General features: G+C 33.8%; 1 protein-coding gene and 2 non-coding genes across 7 annotated transcripts in view; all 3 read left to right on the top strand.

Annotated features, from left to right (window-relative positions):
• LOC146536040 (uncharacterized) overlaps window positions 1-18,828 on the top strand; it is a 98,302-nt gene that overhangs the window by 12,644 nt on the left and 66,830 nt on the right. For 4 of the 5 annotated variants that reach the window (XM_085190660.1, XM_085190657.1, XM_085190661.1 and 1 more), the window contains exons 2-3: window positions 3,435-3,489; window positions 18,383-18,437. The gene's annotated coding sequence lies outside the window, so the exon portion shown is untranslated. The remainder of the gene's footprint in view (window positions 1-3,434; window positions 3,490-18,382; window positions 18,438-18,828) is intronic. The other variant, XM_085190658.1, reaches the window with a different exon arrangement.
• Window positions 8,341-8,414, top strand: TRNAT-AGU (transfer RNA threonine (anticodon AGU)). Its single transcript has one exon. It is a non-coding gene; the product is annotated as a tRNA-Thr (tRNA).
• Window positions 13,375-13,447, top strand: TRNAK-CUU (transfer RNA lysine (anticodon CUU)). The gene has a single exon. It is a non-coding gene; the product is annotated as a tRNA-Lys (tRNA).

Raw genomic sequence — 18,828 nt, 5'->3', positions numbered from 1 at the left:
GATAATAGTGATGTGAGTGAGTGATAATGTGAGTTAGGAATTAAAACCCCTAGCCCTAATAGTACCATAACTTCTTTTCATGTATAATATTGTATGTGGACATTTGTGAGGGTAGATTGAAGGGATACTTCTGAACGGATTTATAGAAATATAGCTTATACATCAGAATAACGCACAATTTATTTTATTTATAACTTTTCTTAGGGTGTAATATGACAATAAGTTTGAGCGGGCGAAGCCGTGGTTGGGTCGCTAGTAAGTTAAGTTATATAACAGCAACAAAACCACTATGAATAAACTACATACAATAAAAAATGATTAGAACTAAAAAATTGAAATTTTCTCACGAGTATTATGATATGGCTGTACGCCGACTTTACCTTGGACTGGTCGCCTTCAATTAGCATTGCGTTTTGAAAGCTGATACAATAGCTTACGCCAAGGGTACCTTACTTCAGTAACGAGTGTATGTATGTATATGTATTTATTTGGATGTCTTCATACAAAATTAAGTCTAAATTACGTTTTTTTTTTAAAAAGCAGCTTCGAGCTTTTCCCGCATGGCAGTGTGCGCAGATGAAAGCTAGTGTTCAGATATTCCTTTTCTTACTTTCAGTCCAATTTGTACGGTGTGCTTAGTGACCCAACTCAACGCCGCATTTTAAAAAGGTACGTAAATTAAATAGATCATTCCCCACAAGTGGAGGTCGAACCTACTGTCATCATGTATACAGTAAGACACCCGCTGCAACACAATTATAATTTTATGTATATTTATATGTTTATTTCTCTAATGCGTACTATAAAAGTTGCATAATAAGATCCGTTTTATAGCCTTGATATAAGAACAAAGAGATTTATAAAATAACGATCAAAACACTTTAAATTTTATTACCAACCTTATATTTATTGAAATTACCCACGAAAAAGTATATTATACCTAATATATACCTCTACCAGTGTAGAGCCGTGTACGATTATATGGCTTTTTTTAGGTTTTACTCATTTCCATATAGGCGTAGGGTAGGCGGAGACAATCTAGTTCCTGGGACACTCCGTTCTCCATCTTACGTTTAGTCAGTTATATTGTTATTGCATATTGCTAAAGAATATTTTTATAGGTACATAATTTAAATATAATCATAATCTGAATAAGATACAAAAATAATAAAAAATAGATAATAAAAAAAATGTAAACGGATGTAAATAAAAAAAAAAATGTATGTATTTTTATTAATTTACATATAAATATATATTATTAAATTTAATCACTACATGCACAAACAGATTAAATAGCCATTAATTGCTATAACGTTCCAGAAAATTTTAATAATAATAAATTTATATTACTAATGGACTATTCAGAATTTTATGTGTTTATTTTTGTAATATTTATTGTAATATAATAGTTTGTTGAACATCCTCTTATTCATATATCGACGGCTCAGAGTGTAAGCCTGGTAAATCCGTTTTTGGTCGTTAATACTCGTACAAATTTTACCATTCAATAGTAAAATCGACCTTTATATTATTTCACATAGTAGAGTAATTAGAGAATAAGTAAGTAGAGAATGCAAATTAATTTTCGAAGTTGTAAAACTATTCTGATAATATGTGTTGGTAATATAGCCAACTCATACATTTTTGAAAATTTGTGAATTTCCTTAATAGGCTATTTCTTTGTTTCTATTTTAAATTAACTGTAGAATTAAAATATATTACCTAACCTATTTCTTAAATTATTAATTTATTTTCTTGATTTATTGCGAGTTTCTTGAGTCTGCGACCAAAAATCTACTATCAAGCTGAATATATTTACATTTAGTTTGAAAGACAAATGCAGAATAGGAAGCAATTTCCATAAGCTGAGTAGCTGTTGAGTAGCTGAACTCAACGCCGAGTTCTATCTTGCCACCGAAGCCTGGAAATGAAAAAAACTAGGTCCATAAAAATAACTAATCACTATTATTAGTCACAATAAATTCGAAAAAGTTAATTTACAATACTGTATAAAATATAAATCTTCAATTTACCTACAATTTCGTCGCCCACGCTGTCTAAGATAAGATTCTTATCAGATAAAAGGCCGTTTGCTTTAAGACAGATTGTCGGAAAGTGTCGTTCGCCCGCAGAGAGCCTTGTTCGTGTTAACGGAAAGCTATATGTTAGAATTGTTATTGGAGGCCGTCCTGGCGCAGTGGTACAGCAACTGACTGTAAACGAGACGCTTGCTGGTTCAATTTCAATTCAGAGGCATGATTCAATTTTATTACCTCGCTCTTGTAGAAGTAGAAGGGCGGTGAGTTTTGCCATTTAAAAATACAATGTTTTGAAAATTGGACGGAAAATGGGGTCCAACTCCCTATCCTGCTATAGGCGTTAAGCTGAAAAAAAATCTAAATCTAACGTTATTTCTATAAATTTCTGTTAAAATATCTCCAAAATAAAATGGTCAAGCATTGTTAATATAATTTAAATAGAAATCGTCATAAATATATGTAATAGGTATGTGTAGGTAACATGAGAAGCTATCGCGTTCCGCTGAATGGGAACCCGTTTAATTATTGAGACTTTCACTGAAAGGTCGTAATGCCTTTTGTTCATATTGCATAATCTGTCACCTTATGCTTGGAACTTTTTTTGTAGCTTCAGACTAGCCAGCATATACGAAAATAAGCAGATCCTTCCTTATTTCCGCCCAATTTTCGAGACTTTGCGTGTGGAGTGGCGACACTTAACGCCGCATTTTGTACTGCTATCAGCGAGGTGGATGAAATAAGTTAATTTCCCCTAGTGGGAATCGAATTCAAACGTCGCGCTTACAGCCAGACGCTGTCCCAATCAGCGACGGCCACAATGTTAACATAGGAAACAAATATATACAAAAGTCATCGTATAATATTTACAATAGTACATTAACAGCAGGTTTTAGCGAGAGAAAGCTTACGCACCAAAAGTTTGAATGACCGTCGTTACGTGGCGTTACGTACTAAACACGTTTACACGTGCCATTAAATGAGGTAGCTCGGGACTTTTGTTTAACTATCGATATTTTACATTTTTTATTGCTTCACGCTGTATCCCGCACGAAGCAGGCTCTCCGCGCTTCTCATAATACCCACCTTTCATTGCGTGACACATTGCGTGTTTGCAAGATAACAAAGATACCAGAGAAGTTAAGCGAGAATAATTCATTAATCCGAGAGGGAATCGAACCAATAACAGTCGTTTACTATTATGGTAAATGTGACCACTTTGCCCTCCCGACGCTGTGGGTTGGAAGCCTAAGCGCTGCGTTGAAATACGTCGCCCAACACTCAACGACTCTGAAATTTCCTCTGCCTATGTTGGCTTTGAAATAAATAGCAATAGTACACCAATCGTCTTTTATATCTATCTAGCTATATATTTTAAGCTATATGTTTTACTTCCAGGTGCTCGATGAGATTCTTGGTGCAGTTTTCATAGCCTCTATTCAATACTAATAACGTAAGTTAGAATAATAGAATAGAATTAAAAAAATTTTTTTGCTTTATTTCGTTATTTTATGCCAAAAAATATGGTAATAAAAATATGGTTTTTTCTGTAACTTAAAAGGAATTTAATAAAAAAATACCTATTTAAGAATTTGAACGCGCTTCTTGGGAACCGTTTTATAGGTTTCTTTTAAAATATTTTTATAATTTTAGTGCTGAATATTAAATCAACATCGTAGCTGTCGATATTATAATTTAAATTCGCACAAAATGCTAATTTAAGTGATATTTACTTTAAAACTTTCTCCACATTTCACTTTACTTATAATTATTATTATTAGACCAAGTATAAAGCTATAAATTAAAAAATACTCTAGTGGTACAGTTAAAAAAATTTAGTCAAGAGCGAATTAGACTCGCCCACCGAATGTTCCGTCCCAATTTCAAAATTCTATGTCAGTATAAAAATAAACAAATCTTACTTTGCGAATATGTGCATTCATGTTGTATCAAATTAACTGCAAATATAAAATTGTAGTGTTTTATTGTTATTTTTTATTGTAATTTCTCACTTCTTGCCAAATTTATTAGCTCGGTCCACGGGACTTGTCTGTTTTGAGTTCGCGGTGAATTTCATATAATTGATTGCCTCCTATTAAATAATCCTTAAACGCTTGTATCTTTTAATTGCGTTGACTTAAGATCAATTTTTTTTCTGCTTCGGAAAGCTATAGAGTTGTTGAGTCAGAGAGAGAGAGAGATATATATATATATATATTTGATATTAATTTCAGCTTCATATCTCATTAGAAAAATAACCTTAACGCCTAAACTTAAAGCTTATAATTAATTCCCTCAATTGGGCAATGAACCAGCAATTATCGCGTTTATAGACTTTCAACCTGACAAATTCTTCAGCTTTATATTAGTGTAGATATATATTACAGACTAAAAAAACACCAAAACAGAAGACTGAGGCCACTCGTGGTGTACAAGCGATTGTAAACGCGAAAGGTTGCGAGTTCGATTCCCATTCGAGAAAATTGGTAACGTGAAGCTAATAAAAAAAATATAAAATGTAGAGCGGACGAGATATAAAAAGTTGGCAGCATCTATTAAACCAACCGATGATCTGTATACGCACTGACATAGATTCTTAACGTTTTATATCCATTCTACTACTATAATGTATATACGATTCTCCAATTGACGCGAAAGTAGCAATTCTGCGAGATTGTGCTCACTCGTTTCATATTTATATAGCATTTTTATGTTAATATATTGGTTATTTTATCGTGTAAAATGTATAATTTTATGAGCTTAAACTCCAAAAGACGTCGTTTTGGCAAGTTTTTAACTATGTAAATAAGGAGGTCCCTTTGTCTACTTCACTTCTTTACACTTCTACATTTCTTTCGCTATCTTTGGTAAAAGAAATCTTTTTTTGTAGCTTCACGCTCAATCCCAGGATATCTATAGCAGGATAGGCAGAGGTAAAGAGTAACGGATACCACTGTATGTCATTTAAGCAGAGTGAAGTAATATCTATCTATATTATATTATAAATACCTATACGTCGACTCGGGCGTATCTAGAGATATTTTCTGGAGGAGGGGGCTGGACTGTAATTTTGAACAGTTATGTTACATTTTTGGGGTGGGTAAAAGACTATTCTGGAGTGGGAATGGTGCACCCGGCCCTCTTATTTCTTCGCCCATGCTTCTTGAGTATGAACTATGAAGATTTGAACTTTGAACTCACAAGCATGAGGTCCTTTTTACTCGGCGTAACTGCACCAAGATAGTGTCTTATTTCTCCTACCTTCACGCCGTATCTCATATATAGTACTAGTGTCAAGACAGTGCGTTCTCTGCTCTCTGCCTAGAATTGTGCTAATATATTTTAATTAAGCTATTAGGTTCCTTAGCAACTACTTTAAATAGGTATATTATTAGCGTGAGTAATCTATCGTCCGCAAATACGCCTCATTATCAGTTTTATAATGTGCTGCTCTATTTAGCGGTAAGAAAATAAAGCACATTACAAACTAGGCGATTGTTGAATCAATATCTATTATGTTGCTAACATTGAATCGCATTTAAATCTAACTAAAAATTTACGCTGTTACAAAATCTTTAATAATAAAGGTACCATTTCTTTCCAAACAAAGGTTATTATTTCTTCTATATCTAAAATTTTATACAGACATTAAGGCTGCCGTGGCGCAGCGTTTGATTGCAAATTATGGTTATTGATTCTATTCTCACTCGAAAGACTGAATTATTTTTATTTCCTAACTCTGATGACAATACAAAGCTTACGTAGAGTTCCACTAATCAATATACAGAAAAGAAAAAACAGACGCTTTGTTCAAGCGTAATTTTCCATCATCCACCATACAAGTATTTTTTTGACCATACAAAATCTTTTATGATATAAACCACCAACAGAATACCAAACGTTCCGTCTGCATTCGCCCTTATACAGTAGGATACATTTCGTACCTTAGCAATTGGCAAGCGTTTGAATCGTCGCACGTTGGAATTCCACCGCAGCTAATACTGATATAGACTGATATTCCCACACTCGAGTTAGTTATTTGCGTCACTAAGAGGACTTGCGTGATTCTATCCGATAGGCTATTCGGAATACCTGGCTTAGAACTAATCTACAACTTTTTTCCATCTCAGAAATTAGTTTTTGATGCTATCGAGAGCTATTTGAGCGTCTATTAACCGGTGATTCGCTTTTGCCGCCTCCGGTATAGCTACTTGTGTCTTTTTTGCGGAGTAAATTTTCCAAGTGGAGATCAAACCAGCAAACCCAGTGCCAATAAAAGTTTTTCTAGACATGAGAGTGGCAGAACTCAACGCCGCGCTTTGTCACGTTTACAGTCAGACGTTTCGCTACACAATCATGGCCTCTACAACGTCATCTTCTTTTGGTTATTTTTAAAAACAATTTACCTTTTCATGCAAGATTTACCTCTAGCACAAATACACACATATCCACCTCAAATCCTACGCCCAAAAATAAAAAAAAATCACAAAATTTCATTGAAATATATCCTAACAAACTAAGAAACTAACTAAAACATTATTTTCCACCAGCTCCAAGCCGAGAGCGGCCAGCCGCAACAGATGATGCGTCTCGCTCTATTTACCGCTTACTAAACAATGTGAACAAGTGGCTCAGTACCAATTAATATGTAAAACGGTTGCCACTGTACGGCTACACTGTTGCATAGGTTCTATTCTAGTGTTGTTTAGAAACATCTCCTTAGTGTAAAGTAGACTTTACCTGCGGCTTCGCCTGCTGCCAAATAAACTCTTCAAATTCTTCTTCTTACTGAGATTGTATGAGGATAGCAATTCTTAAATTCTCAGGCATAGCGACATAAATAGCATCTATGGAATTAAAGCAAAAAATATTTATTTGTCATCAAACATAGGTATATTTTATCGATTACAAACGCGATGGCTGTGGGTTCGATGACCATTCGGGGTCATAAATTATTTAATTTCTATGCAATATCTCGGTTTCAGATAAAAACTGGAGAACAGAGGGCTTAAAACTAAATTATCTTAGCGTACTTCTAATATGCAAAAAAACAATTGCAATTCTATTTAAAACGTTAGAACAGCTCTAGTAAGTATCTTATCTCTCTGTTTTATATGCAAAAGCTGTACCTACTGTGCTCCGTCTTAGTCTCGATCTTAGCGTAAAGTAGGTTAGTTCTTAATTAATATTCACAACATTGAGGATATATGCGCCGGAGCGTAAATTGAAATTACTAATTTAAATAAACGCAATAAACAACTAAAACATAGCAGAGTGGTTGCCGTGTACCTACTTGTATGAAAGTTTCCACGTGATTTTGGAGATATTGCTTGTTGAGTGGCGGAACTGAACGCCGCGCTTTATCTTTTTAACAAATGTACAAAATAAATATAAAATATATAAGACGCTAAAGAGTTCGTTTGAGTGAAAGTACAAATCTTAATAAGTACCTACTGGTTCAAAATGTCATATTGTGTTGGATAGTTTATTTATCGAGGAAGTTTGTCAGCTATATTACATAACGTTAATTGTTTAATTAAGAAACACTAGTTTTATGTAAAAAAACCTATCGCATATATTTAAAACAATTTTAAAGATATGCCATGACCGATTAATTCAATACTAATTGTGAGTTATTTAGACAGGCATTTCCGCGTTTCAATTGATTTTATGATCTTATTATACTACATTATGTAGGTTTGCTCGAGTATAATTGTCTGAAATTGGCTATAATTCCGTTAGAGCTGACATTATTTTTATGGTTTCTATATTAAATAATTTTAACAAATGAAATCGATTTCTAATCCTACCCAGACACCTCCTAAGCAGGAGGATCTTTTTTTCTCTGCTACCGATTACTAAACCGATTTTGCTGAAACTTGAACTGTACCCTAAGTTTTACTACAGTTAATTTAAAAATATTAAAATGAACATTTCAGAAAACCAAAATATGTTGTTGATAATAATTAAGTTAAAAATATGTATTTAAATACAATAAAATTTCAGTGATCATTTTACTTCTACTCATTTATTACTTTCACATGTGAAACACAACAAAACAGACAATATTTACTACCACGAATATATGTCGAAAATTTAAAAATATAAGTTAAATATATAAAAAATATATATGTACAAATACAAACAATAAATATATGCGGAAAGATTACTCTGATAGCGTCTCCTGCAATATTTAAAAAAGCAAATGCGTCGTTGTTGCACCATGAACATTACAAGTATTTGTTGGAAACATCACCCAAGAAATAATATTTATAATTTTGGCATTGTATCCCACCTCAGCAGCGGCGCCGTGGCTTAGTTGGTTAAAGCGCCTGTCTAGTAAACAGGAGATCGCGAGTTCGAATCTCGCCGGGGCCTGGGTGTTATTTTTATTTCACATTTCAATGTTATAGTGAGTTCAAATATATATACTTTTTATTATATGTATCTTTTATTTTTTTTATTTTTATACTATGTGGGATAGGATGATAACTTTGTGGTTCAACACTCCGTTCTTCACTTCTACTTATAGAAATCACTTATACTTATAGAATCAATCAAACAATACAATGAACGTTGCTTTTCATTTAATTGGCGCTATATCCTGCATATACGTAGACATAGGGAACCTCGGGTTAACACACTTGCGTTAAGTGGCGTTAAATGGCGCGCTACGGATAAAAAATATTTATTTCCCCAAGTGGGAATTGAACCCACAAACGTTGAGTTTATATTTAGAATATGTGCCTCTCAGCCACGAAGGCTTTTTTATATAACATAACATAAAATTTTAAATATTATAATTATAAGCATTTACTCGAGTAGAATCGAACCAACAACCACCTGTCTTCAATCAGACACTCTACTATTAAAATGTGAAGTGAGTTTACTATAGAAACACTGTTATTTAGCGCGGCCAGTCTACTTCACTAGTGAACTAAATAAGAATTACGGTATGGAAATTGTGTTACAGTTATAATGTAAAACTGAACACGCTTTATATTACTTTTTATAGTAATGTACCTTAAGAATTGATCTTTACATCGTTTTATTATATTGGATGTGATAGCCGTTTAATGATTGTGAGTTCAAATATTGTATGAGGGAAGTCCAAATATATATATTCGGAATCGAACACCCAACGGCCACGCTTACATTCAGATGCAATGCCACTGTGCCACGGCGGCCTCCTGTGTATATTTTAGTAGTGAAAAGTAGAGTTAGGCAATTAGTTATGTAAGAGAATATTTTATAAGTTTTTCTTTGTGAATTGTTTTGTTAATAATAAATAATCAGGTTATTATGGTTTATTTTTTAGTTTCTGCCTTACATCTGCCGTCCCGTAGACAGAGAGAACCTAAGTAGGAAGGTTTGCGCTTTCCGTTCGTATTTGAGACTTTATTTGTTGAGTGGCGGAACTCAACGCCGCCTTTTGTCTTACAAAACGAAAACAGTTTCTTAAATTTAGGCGTCAAACAACTTATGTTTAAGTTCATATAACGCAATACTACATTCAAGTCACTAGTCTAAATGACACACTAAGCATAAATACCTAAATCTAAATAACCATTGATATCTATAAAAAACTGTAGCCTTTTATGGATTTTAAGAGTCCTTATAAGGGTAGCCGGTTCGAATTCAACGTTATTTACAGTATTTAGGTTACATTCATCACAATTCGTGGTATAATTGCTTCTAATTTGACCATTTTTAGTTTTTCGTGTTTAGCTAAATGTTCCTTTTTTATAAGATAGCATAAGGTTGTGCATGACACATGACACATTCTAAGTGTGTCATCTCTGACCGCAGGAATAGTGGACTGCATCGAAACGATTAGCGTAATTTATAGCTTTCGTCAAACTTAACGCAAAAATATTTTTTCAATTGAAATCTGTAGTTCCTGAGATTGAGAATCAAACAAACATTTTAACTTTATGACGTTATTATGGATACTATATCGGAGAAACAATATTTAAAAAGATTATCATATTCTATTAAAAAAAATGGAGAGATAAAACATTACATTGATTATCTTTATGTTTTAATAGGTACATATATTTTTTGGCTTAACGCTCTATCCTGCGTATACTTGTAGCAGGTTAGGCAGAAGGAACGGAAGGAAGGCAGAAGGAAGGGAACCTACTGTAAAACATTCCGTACCCCACGCACCTCCCAATTTTTGAAGCATTGCAGGTTTAATGGCGGTACTCAACACCGAGCAGTCTTCTTACCAGAGCAAGGAAATGAAAATTATTCATGAATCAAACAAAGACAGACCTCTTGTGTTCACAATCACACAAATGCTGCCCACTGCGCTACGCCGCGACGGCCTATAAAATACAAAAATATTTGTATTAAGTACTTGTAAAGCCAATCCCATTAAGTAATCATTATATAGAGACCGTCATCTCGACCGGCTTTGATTTCTACTCCGAGAAACTTATTTTCAAATGAACGATTTTCATTTAAATCTCGATTTGCCGCTGCGGTCAAAATACCGACAATGAGCAAAATTTACTAGTTTATTCGTTTTTTTATTAACATTCGTGGCGCAGCGACTATAAAGCCGATGGTTGTGGGATCGATTCCCATTTGGGGCAGTGAATTACCTTTAAGCTGATTTACCTTTCCTGGATCTGTTAAGAAGACAATCGCGACCGTGACTCCCACCACTGAACACCCAAAGTCTCAATATCTCGATGCGAGTTGCTGACCTCAACGCTGCAATCTTCAAGAAAAACAATTTATATTTTACATTTTTAAAAGCATTTCTAACATATACTACTTACACATATCTATATACGTAATCAACGCTAAAATAAATCAAATACTACCACACCTCTTATAAATACCGTAGTTTTATAGAAAGTGAAATCGTACATACATACATATTAATGCTAATAGTTCCCTCTGAAACAAATTTACAACTCATTTATGAGTACTTTCCATATATATTATATTAAGCGGTTTACCGCTTTAACGTTTAAAAAACCTAAACCTTTTAAGGTTTAGGAATTTGCGTCGCTATATTGTAGACTAGTTTATACTTCCGACTTCGCGCGTGTGTTTATAAATTCAATAAATGGAAATGCTGAAACTGGAATGCAGAAACTATTTTTTTTAATAAATGAAAATAACTGAGATATTTAATATTCCCGAGATTACTTCGACCGCTGGAACACTGTATTCCGCAAATAGCAGACACCCTGGGAACCTAGTGTTGAGACACTCCGTTCCCATTGAGACACTTCTGTTCTCCACTTTCGAGCGAAGCATTGCGTGTTGAGTGGTGGAACTCCAAGCCGCGCTTTACCTCGTTACTTGTTGAATAGTAAAAGATTTTTAATTTTGACGATTAGTTTCTTAGATAAGAACGTTCAACTAAACAAACTCTTCAGCTTTATAATATTAGTATAGATAATGCGATAAAAGGTTTAGGAATTTGCGTCGCTTTATTGTAGAGTCACGATGTACATAATACGTAATGTTTGTTAAACGACTAATGGCTGTATAATTTTTATTGTATTTGAAAGTTTTCCATGGTTTCTTTCTGCTAAGATGGATCTTTTTTATTTAGATGTGAGTTTGATTCTCCCTTGAGATTTATTTAACATAATAACTATAAACTAACTTCGGTTGTGAGTACTATCTCCAAGGATATGATTAGATTTAAATTATGAAACCCATTAGGTTAGGTACCACATGAGGAACCTTCTTTTGTTTCGATTCCTCCACAGGGGAATGAATTATTCTCATTTCTCCATTCTGAAAGACATCGTGTAGCGTTAAGTTCCGTCACTTAATACGGAGGCCCGTTAAAGCGTGAAGCTTATTTTAAAAAAATCAAACATTACTTTTTTTATTATTGTCATCTAAATTAATATCACAAAAAATCGAGCTAATAATTATTATTTACAGGATATCTTTGATAAACATAAATTAGCTATATATAACAAAATATGCTAACATTTTCAAATGATTTACAGGTTCACTTCCGTCGTTAGGTAAATGTGAAGGTCTGTATTACACGGCTAAGCCGCACCACGCCCTATGGCGTTCCTGCTGTGATTGAATTAAATTGATTTTTTATGTATTTATCTACTAATTTTCATAGTCAACACGCCATTAGAGCATGTTTTATGTAAAACGATGTTAATGAGTTCAAATACTAGTTTTCTTAGCTTCGCGATTTATCCCCGCAAACAGGTTTACATAACCATAGGTAATTTTTGGGAAAAAGTATGAAGCTAAATTAATAGGCAGAGAGAACCTCATTAAATTATAGTTCCTCATTTAATTATTATCATTATAGATCTAAGAAATACTTATTTTAAATTAACATGTGTGTTGAGTGGTAGAATTCACCGCCAAATAGAAATGAAAATATAAAATATTTTTTTCCCCCTAGTGGGAACCGAATCGTCGCCGCCTTCGCCTATAGTCGCACGCTTGTGCCACTGCGCCACGACTGTCTCTGTAGTTTTAAAAACAGAATGCAAATATATTATATATAGAGATAATAAAAATAGCATAATTTCATAATAACGTCCGAGCGTACCTACGTACGTAGTTACGTACGATATAACCGTGAAAGCTCGCCACGCCTAGGACCTTTAAAAGTACTTACTTCTAACTAGTTTCAAATGTAGACATGGCTACCAACTTGTTTATTTATTTAAAATTTTCTCTTTATTTTGTACTTTAATATAGTAATTTACGATTCGTTAAATTTGATTGTACCATTGAACGCACAATGTCTCGGAGATTAGGCAGAAAATGGAGAACGGAATGTCTTAAAACGTATTCTTTGTCCATTCTGCTATGTACAAGAAAAGCATGAAGCTGATTTTTTCTTGTTATTTTCAAGTCTTAATTTATACTCTATTTTTTAACCACCAATATTAGAATTTAACCGTTTCCGTTCGTGAACAATCAACCATTTACAACTGTGTCGTGGTAGAGTCCATAGTTGAACTATTCTCTATTGATATTTTTTCTATAAGCTTACGATTTTTTATAATATATCCGTTTCAATTGGAATTTTATTATAAAACTAGCCTTTACTTACAACTTCAAATGGTAATAACAAATAGTTGTGTATGACACATACTACCTAGGTACACTTGTTTATATCGAAATGATTAACTTCCTCCATAATTTGACTATACATATATGACAAAAATAATTGTTCAATTCGCACTATTAGGTTACTGAGATCATTGCGTTAAACCAAATACATTTTTATATTTACAATAGAACGCTTTTCTATTAATGTTTTATTTTTTATTTTAAAAGTTTTAAATTGACATAATATTATTTTTTCCACAATCGCATAACAGCCCGGCTAGCTCAGTCGGTAGAGCATGAGACTCTTAATCTCAGGGTCGTGGGTTCGAGCCCCACGTTGGGCGATTTGATTTTTGCTATTTATTTTTTTTATTTACTGTTTTTATATTCTTTTTTACATTATGTTTTTATTTATTTTAATAACGTATAATCAAGCAATAGATTAAAAAGAACAAATATAAAATTAAATATTATCCCTGCGTGTTATTTATAATCGAGGCCATCGTGTTGCAGTGGCAGAGCGCCTGACTGTACGCGACAGTTCTCCACCATCCGCCAAGTTCTGGAAGCGGAACTCAACGCCATTTTTGTTTGTTATCTTGAAGCGCGGCATTTATCTTCACCATTCAACACACAATATCTCAAAAAGAAACTAATAAAAATTGTGACCCGTTCACATAATTCAGAGTTATTATTAGTAACATATTTTTCTATAATTAAAACTTGGCTTATAAATTACAATAACAGAATAAGACATACAAACATCTTCATATCTAATTTCCTAAAAGAATCCAAAATATTGTCGCCGCTACCAATTAAAGTCACAACTCACAAAGCACGTAATGGCGATGGCGACCATGAAATCGATTTACAATTTTTCAGTGTTAAAATTTTTGCCCCAACTGAGGTCGCTCCGCATCCTTGACTGGGGACAGGCATCGGTGCGTTTAGACTGATCAGCTACAATCTGTAATATAACTAATATTGAGTTGTTTTATATAGATAATGAAAGAAATGAGATGTTTTAACGTTTAAAGGTCGTCGTGGCGCAGCGGAACAACGTGTGATTGTAAACGCGGTAGTTATGTGTTCGATTCCCCCTCGGGGGTTTATTATTACAATCTACGGACGAGTCGGACGGTCAAGTTAGTCAACAACTCAACATACTCTTAAACTATTATAATTTTCTTTTAAATGACTTTGGTATCCACGACTATCGCTCTCATTCAAACTACTAGGACACATTTTTGTAGATACATAAACTTTATTCAATCAATTTTATTTCTTAGCTTCACGCCGTATCCCGCGCAAAGCAGGATAGGTAGAAGGAACTTAGTGTTATGACACTAAGTTTCCTAATTTTCAAGTTTGTCATTTTCTGTTGAGTGGAGGCAGTTAACTCCGTTATCAGAGCGAAAAAATGATTATTTTATCTCCCCGTGTGGTAATCGCATCAAATGTTATTAATAAACACAATATTGTGAACATTGATTTGAACCAAATATAATCTCGTGCATATTGATAACCGCTTAGGACACTAAACTGCCACTGCGATTTTCTATAAGAAAATGATTTACGAAATACATTTCATAAAGTGACAAATTTTGTATATTAATCTGGTATAGCAGCAATAAAGTCATTCTCATATAAATTCCTCAAATATTTGAATAATGATCGCAGCTCGAGCTAAGTAACTAATACGCCTGCGGCGATCAACACTGGCCTTTCTATTCCATTTCGAAACTAGCGATATCCAAATTAGTAGGTATGTATTTATAAAGATATCTTAAACACTTCTATTATAAAGTTGAAGAGTTTGTTAGTTTGTAAGCGCTTATCTCAGAAACTACTGGTACTAATAGAAAAAAACCTTTTTTTGCATGGTCCATTGATCGAGGAAGACTACAAGCTATATTATAAGTATTACAATAAGTTAAGAGTTTTCATGTAGCGCTCTATATTTGCGGTCAAAGCTATCTCTATAAATGATGTTTAATGTCGGTCGGCGTCTCTCTGTAAACGCAATGGTTGTGGATTCGATCCCCGCCTCGGGATGTTAATTATTTTCATTTCACTACTCTGACGCGTGAAGCCTTCTGTAAGACTATTCTAGGATATACTTACATAATAAATACAGAAATAATTTAATCAGTAGTTTCTTAGATTGGTGCGATTAACCGAACATACTCCTACATCTTAATAAGAATGAAGCGACACCCATCACTGTACCGATTTCAGTGTAACATTTCTGAAATAATAATCATAATTTAAAATTGAAATTTAAGTTTCGTAATGTTGTTTTCTCAATACACCTGCCGAAACGATTGTTTGGATATGGGCTGTTGACGCGAAATAAATACTTTCGTTTCACATCAGTGGTCGGCAGTTCGTTTCCAAGTCTTGGAATTAACTTATGAAATAATAATTAAATGCATTCAAAGGCTTGAAATGTATATTTGCAAACATGATATTGTTTTATCGACCTTAAAAAAACAAACTATCTTGCATTTCATATAATGCAAAATTGTTTTTTTAAAAGAGGTAAATTTAAATATTATATTTTTTATTTTTTTATTTATTTTATCTATAGGAACTAAAGGCCACCTGCAACTTCTTCTGTCTGGACTTTATGATCCATGCTATGCTACTTCCATTTCTGATATTAATTAAGCCTTTTTATTATGTTCTTACTATCGTTCTGTTAAGAAGCTAAAGCGCAGAATTGAGTTCCTCCACTCAACACGCAAAGGGGAAAAAAAGGAGTGAAGCTAAATAAACGTCTAAATTGTTAGAAAATACTAAATCTACCAGAACACATCATGTATGTAAATTCGCATGAAGATATTAAATAATGGACTCAATGGATCTCACAGTTATATTATTTTCTATGAAAGTTTCGCGGTGACCTCTATAGAGTGCACTCGTATAGATTGTGTTTTCCATAAGTTAATTGTTCATATAATTGATATAATTTTATCTAAAATAGTTCCGAAAAATTTATATAATATGCGGGACACAGCGTGAAGCTAAGAAAAAAAACTATCACGATAAAATAAATTCATTTGAAACATAATGTCAACCAAAGGAAACTCGTATAAAATTAAAGATAAAAATGAAAACTTTCGTTAGTTCTGTATTGGAAAGTAAATATTGAATAAAATAATTAACGGCATTCCAAGTCCACATGGCGCGGAAAGTGAAACCACCTATGTACGTAATAGATCGGCCGCCGACCCGTCCGCTGGAAACTAAGGTCATTGCTAATATGTTTTTAGGGTTCCCTACTTCAAAAGGGATTTACAGATATATCATAGGAAAAAATATTACAAACTTATATTTATAGTTAATTTCATATAAAGTGAGCATACACACATAAACTTTTGTTTGTCAACTCTTATAAGTCGTGTCCCCGATGATCCCTCGGTGGGCTAAAACACTGAGTTCTCCACGCGCCTTTCCAAATAAGACATCGTGTGACACTCAGCATTTTGTTTTGCCAAAGCAAATATATAAAAATACTTCACTCTCCTGAGTAGGGATAGAATCCACGACCATCGTGTTCTGTTCCGTTCCGTTTAAGTCAGATGCTATGCCACTACCATAATTTTTTACTTAATGTTATAAAACAAAGATTTGGTTGAACGTGCTAATTTCAGCAACTATTGGTTGAAATTTTAAAAAAAATATATTTTTATGTTAGAAGCCAGTCGTGGCACCGGGGCACAAAGTGTGAATCGAGTTTGGTGTCGAGAATTTCGCCACTCAACACGCAATGCCTCCAGAACTCGGCGGGAAATGGAGAACGGAGTCGATGTCTTAACATTAGATTCCCTCTTCCTGATAATAATAATAATAAAATGTCTATCATCTGCCGGGCGTGTAATCGACCTGGGGAGTCCCTCAGACATATTGTCTCTGGTTGTTCTCATCTTGCTAATGGTGAGTATTTGCATAGACACAATCAAGTAGCCAAGATAATACACCAGCAACTTGCTCTTCAATATGGCCTTGTAGAATTGGAGGTGCCTTACTACAGGTACAATCCCATGTCTGTTCTTGAAAATAGCTGTGCTTTGCTCTACTGGGATCGGTCTATTATTACTGACAGGTATATTGTTGCCAATAGACCTGATATAGTATTAGTAGACCGAGTGGCGCGCCGCGCAGTGATTGTTGACGTTACTATCCCACATGATGACAATCTCGTGAATGCCGAAAAAGAAAAACAATCTAAATATTTGGACCTAGCCCATGAGATTACCGCCATGTGGGATGTCAATGCGACTATCATTGTGCCGATAGTGGTTTCGGTTAACGGTCTAATAGCGAAAAGCCTCGACCAACACCTTAAGAGGCTATCGCTTAGCTGTTGGATCAAGAACCGGATACAGAAGGCAGTGTTACTTGAGACGGCACGTATTGTGCGGCGGTTCCTCTCTCTGGAGCCCTAGCCACCGATAGCTTGGACCCTTGTCCCGCCCCCGGAAGAGTGGTTTTTTATATTTTTAAATGTATCTTTTTTATAATAATTTATATTTAAAAATGTAAAATTTATTCACATATTTAATAAAAGTATATTCAAATGTCTATGTTAGATTGTCCATTTATGGAAGGGAGGAGGAATCATTTCGATATACTTACCTGTCGTCTAAGTTGCCTCAAACACTTTAAATGTGTGACGTGTCATACACGGCTATTAGTTATTTCTATTTGATCTGGAAAGAAAAGCTTCGTTAAAACTAGTTTATTTATCCGTTTATTTAATTCCCTTAGCGGAATCGAACTCACAACCTTCATTTAGTATCAAACTGCCAATCAGTAGTTCCCATCATCTATATATTTATTTATATCTATATATACCCAAAGATCTCTCATTTACATTAATTATATGATGTAACTGGTCGCCTGTCCGTCTACTTTCATCGGAGTCGAGTTACAGAGTAATTATGTAATACAAATATATATGTATCATATGTTTATAAGGAAAAAAAACTGTGCTGCGGCCTTTAAGAGATCGTTCGATGTGTATAAGTGTGTAATTACATTATCGTTTAACTTTTATGTCTGTCTATCCATGCGGAGTTTTCTTTTGAATTGCGTATACATTATATTGTAGGTTTTGACAAAATTATTTTTTACAGTAGTAGTTAGTTAGTTTTTTGTAAATAGGTATATAGATATATATTTTTTTCGTTAATAGTCTTTTAATTTAAAGCTAAATCGAAAGTAAAATAGTTTAAATAGTTCTTTATTAACATAATAATTTTATTTATTTGCAGATTTAGCGTCGCTTGGATTAATCAAGAATTGGGCTTAAACAGTTATTTATGCAAGGTACGTTGTATTAGTTATTTATTCTTTTATTGTATAAAATATTCATGTACTATTAAATGTGCTCGGAGTTATAAATCGTCTCTCGAGTAGTTTCCTAGTAACCTCTAAAGAATTCCACTCTGCAGCTCCATCATCAAACCATATCGATGCCACTATATTATCATATCGTCACCTAGGCGACTATGATTGCTAAGCTTCATAATAATACAATTAGTACAAGTGAGTCTAAGTCAGTTTCTTAGATTTACATAGTTAGACCGGCTTCCACCGCGTAAGAGAAATGAGCGGGTAATGCTGGTGGAACGGACACCTTTTAAATAAAATAAGTTTACATTTCCATTAACAAAGAGTTTTGTATTTAGTAATTACTTCACTTCGTTCCTTAAATCTG

This window comes from Heliconius melpomene, chromosome 10 (assembly GCF_056956725.1).
Source record: "Heliconius melpomene rosina isolate 202511_hmr_F chromosome 10, ASM5695672v1, whole genome shotgun sequence".
Classification (NCBI taxonomy): Eukaryota; Metazoa; Arthropoda; class Insecta; order Lepidoptera; family Nymphalidae; genus Heliconius; species Heliconius melpomene.
This window is presented reverse-complemented; position numbering and strand designations above follow the sequence as displayed.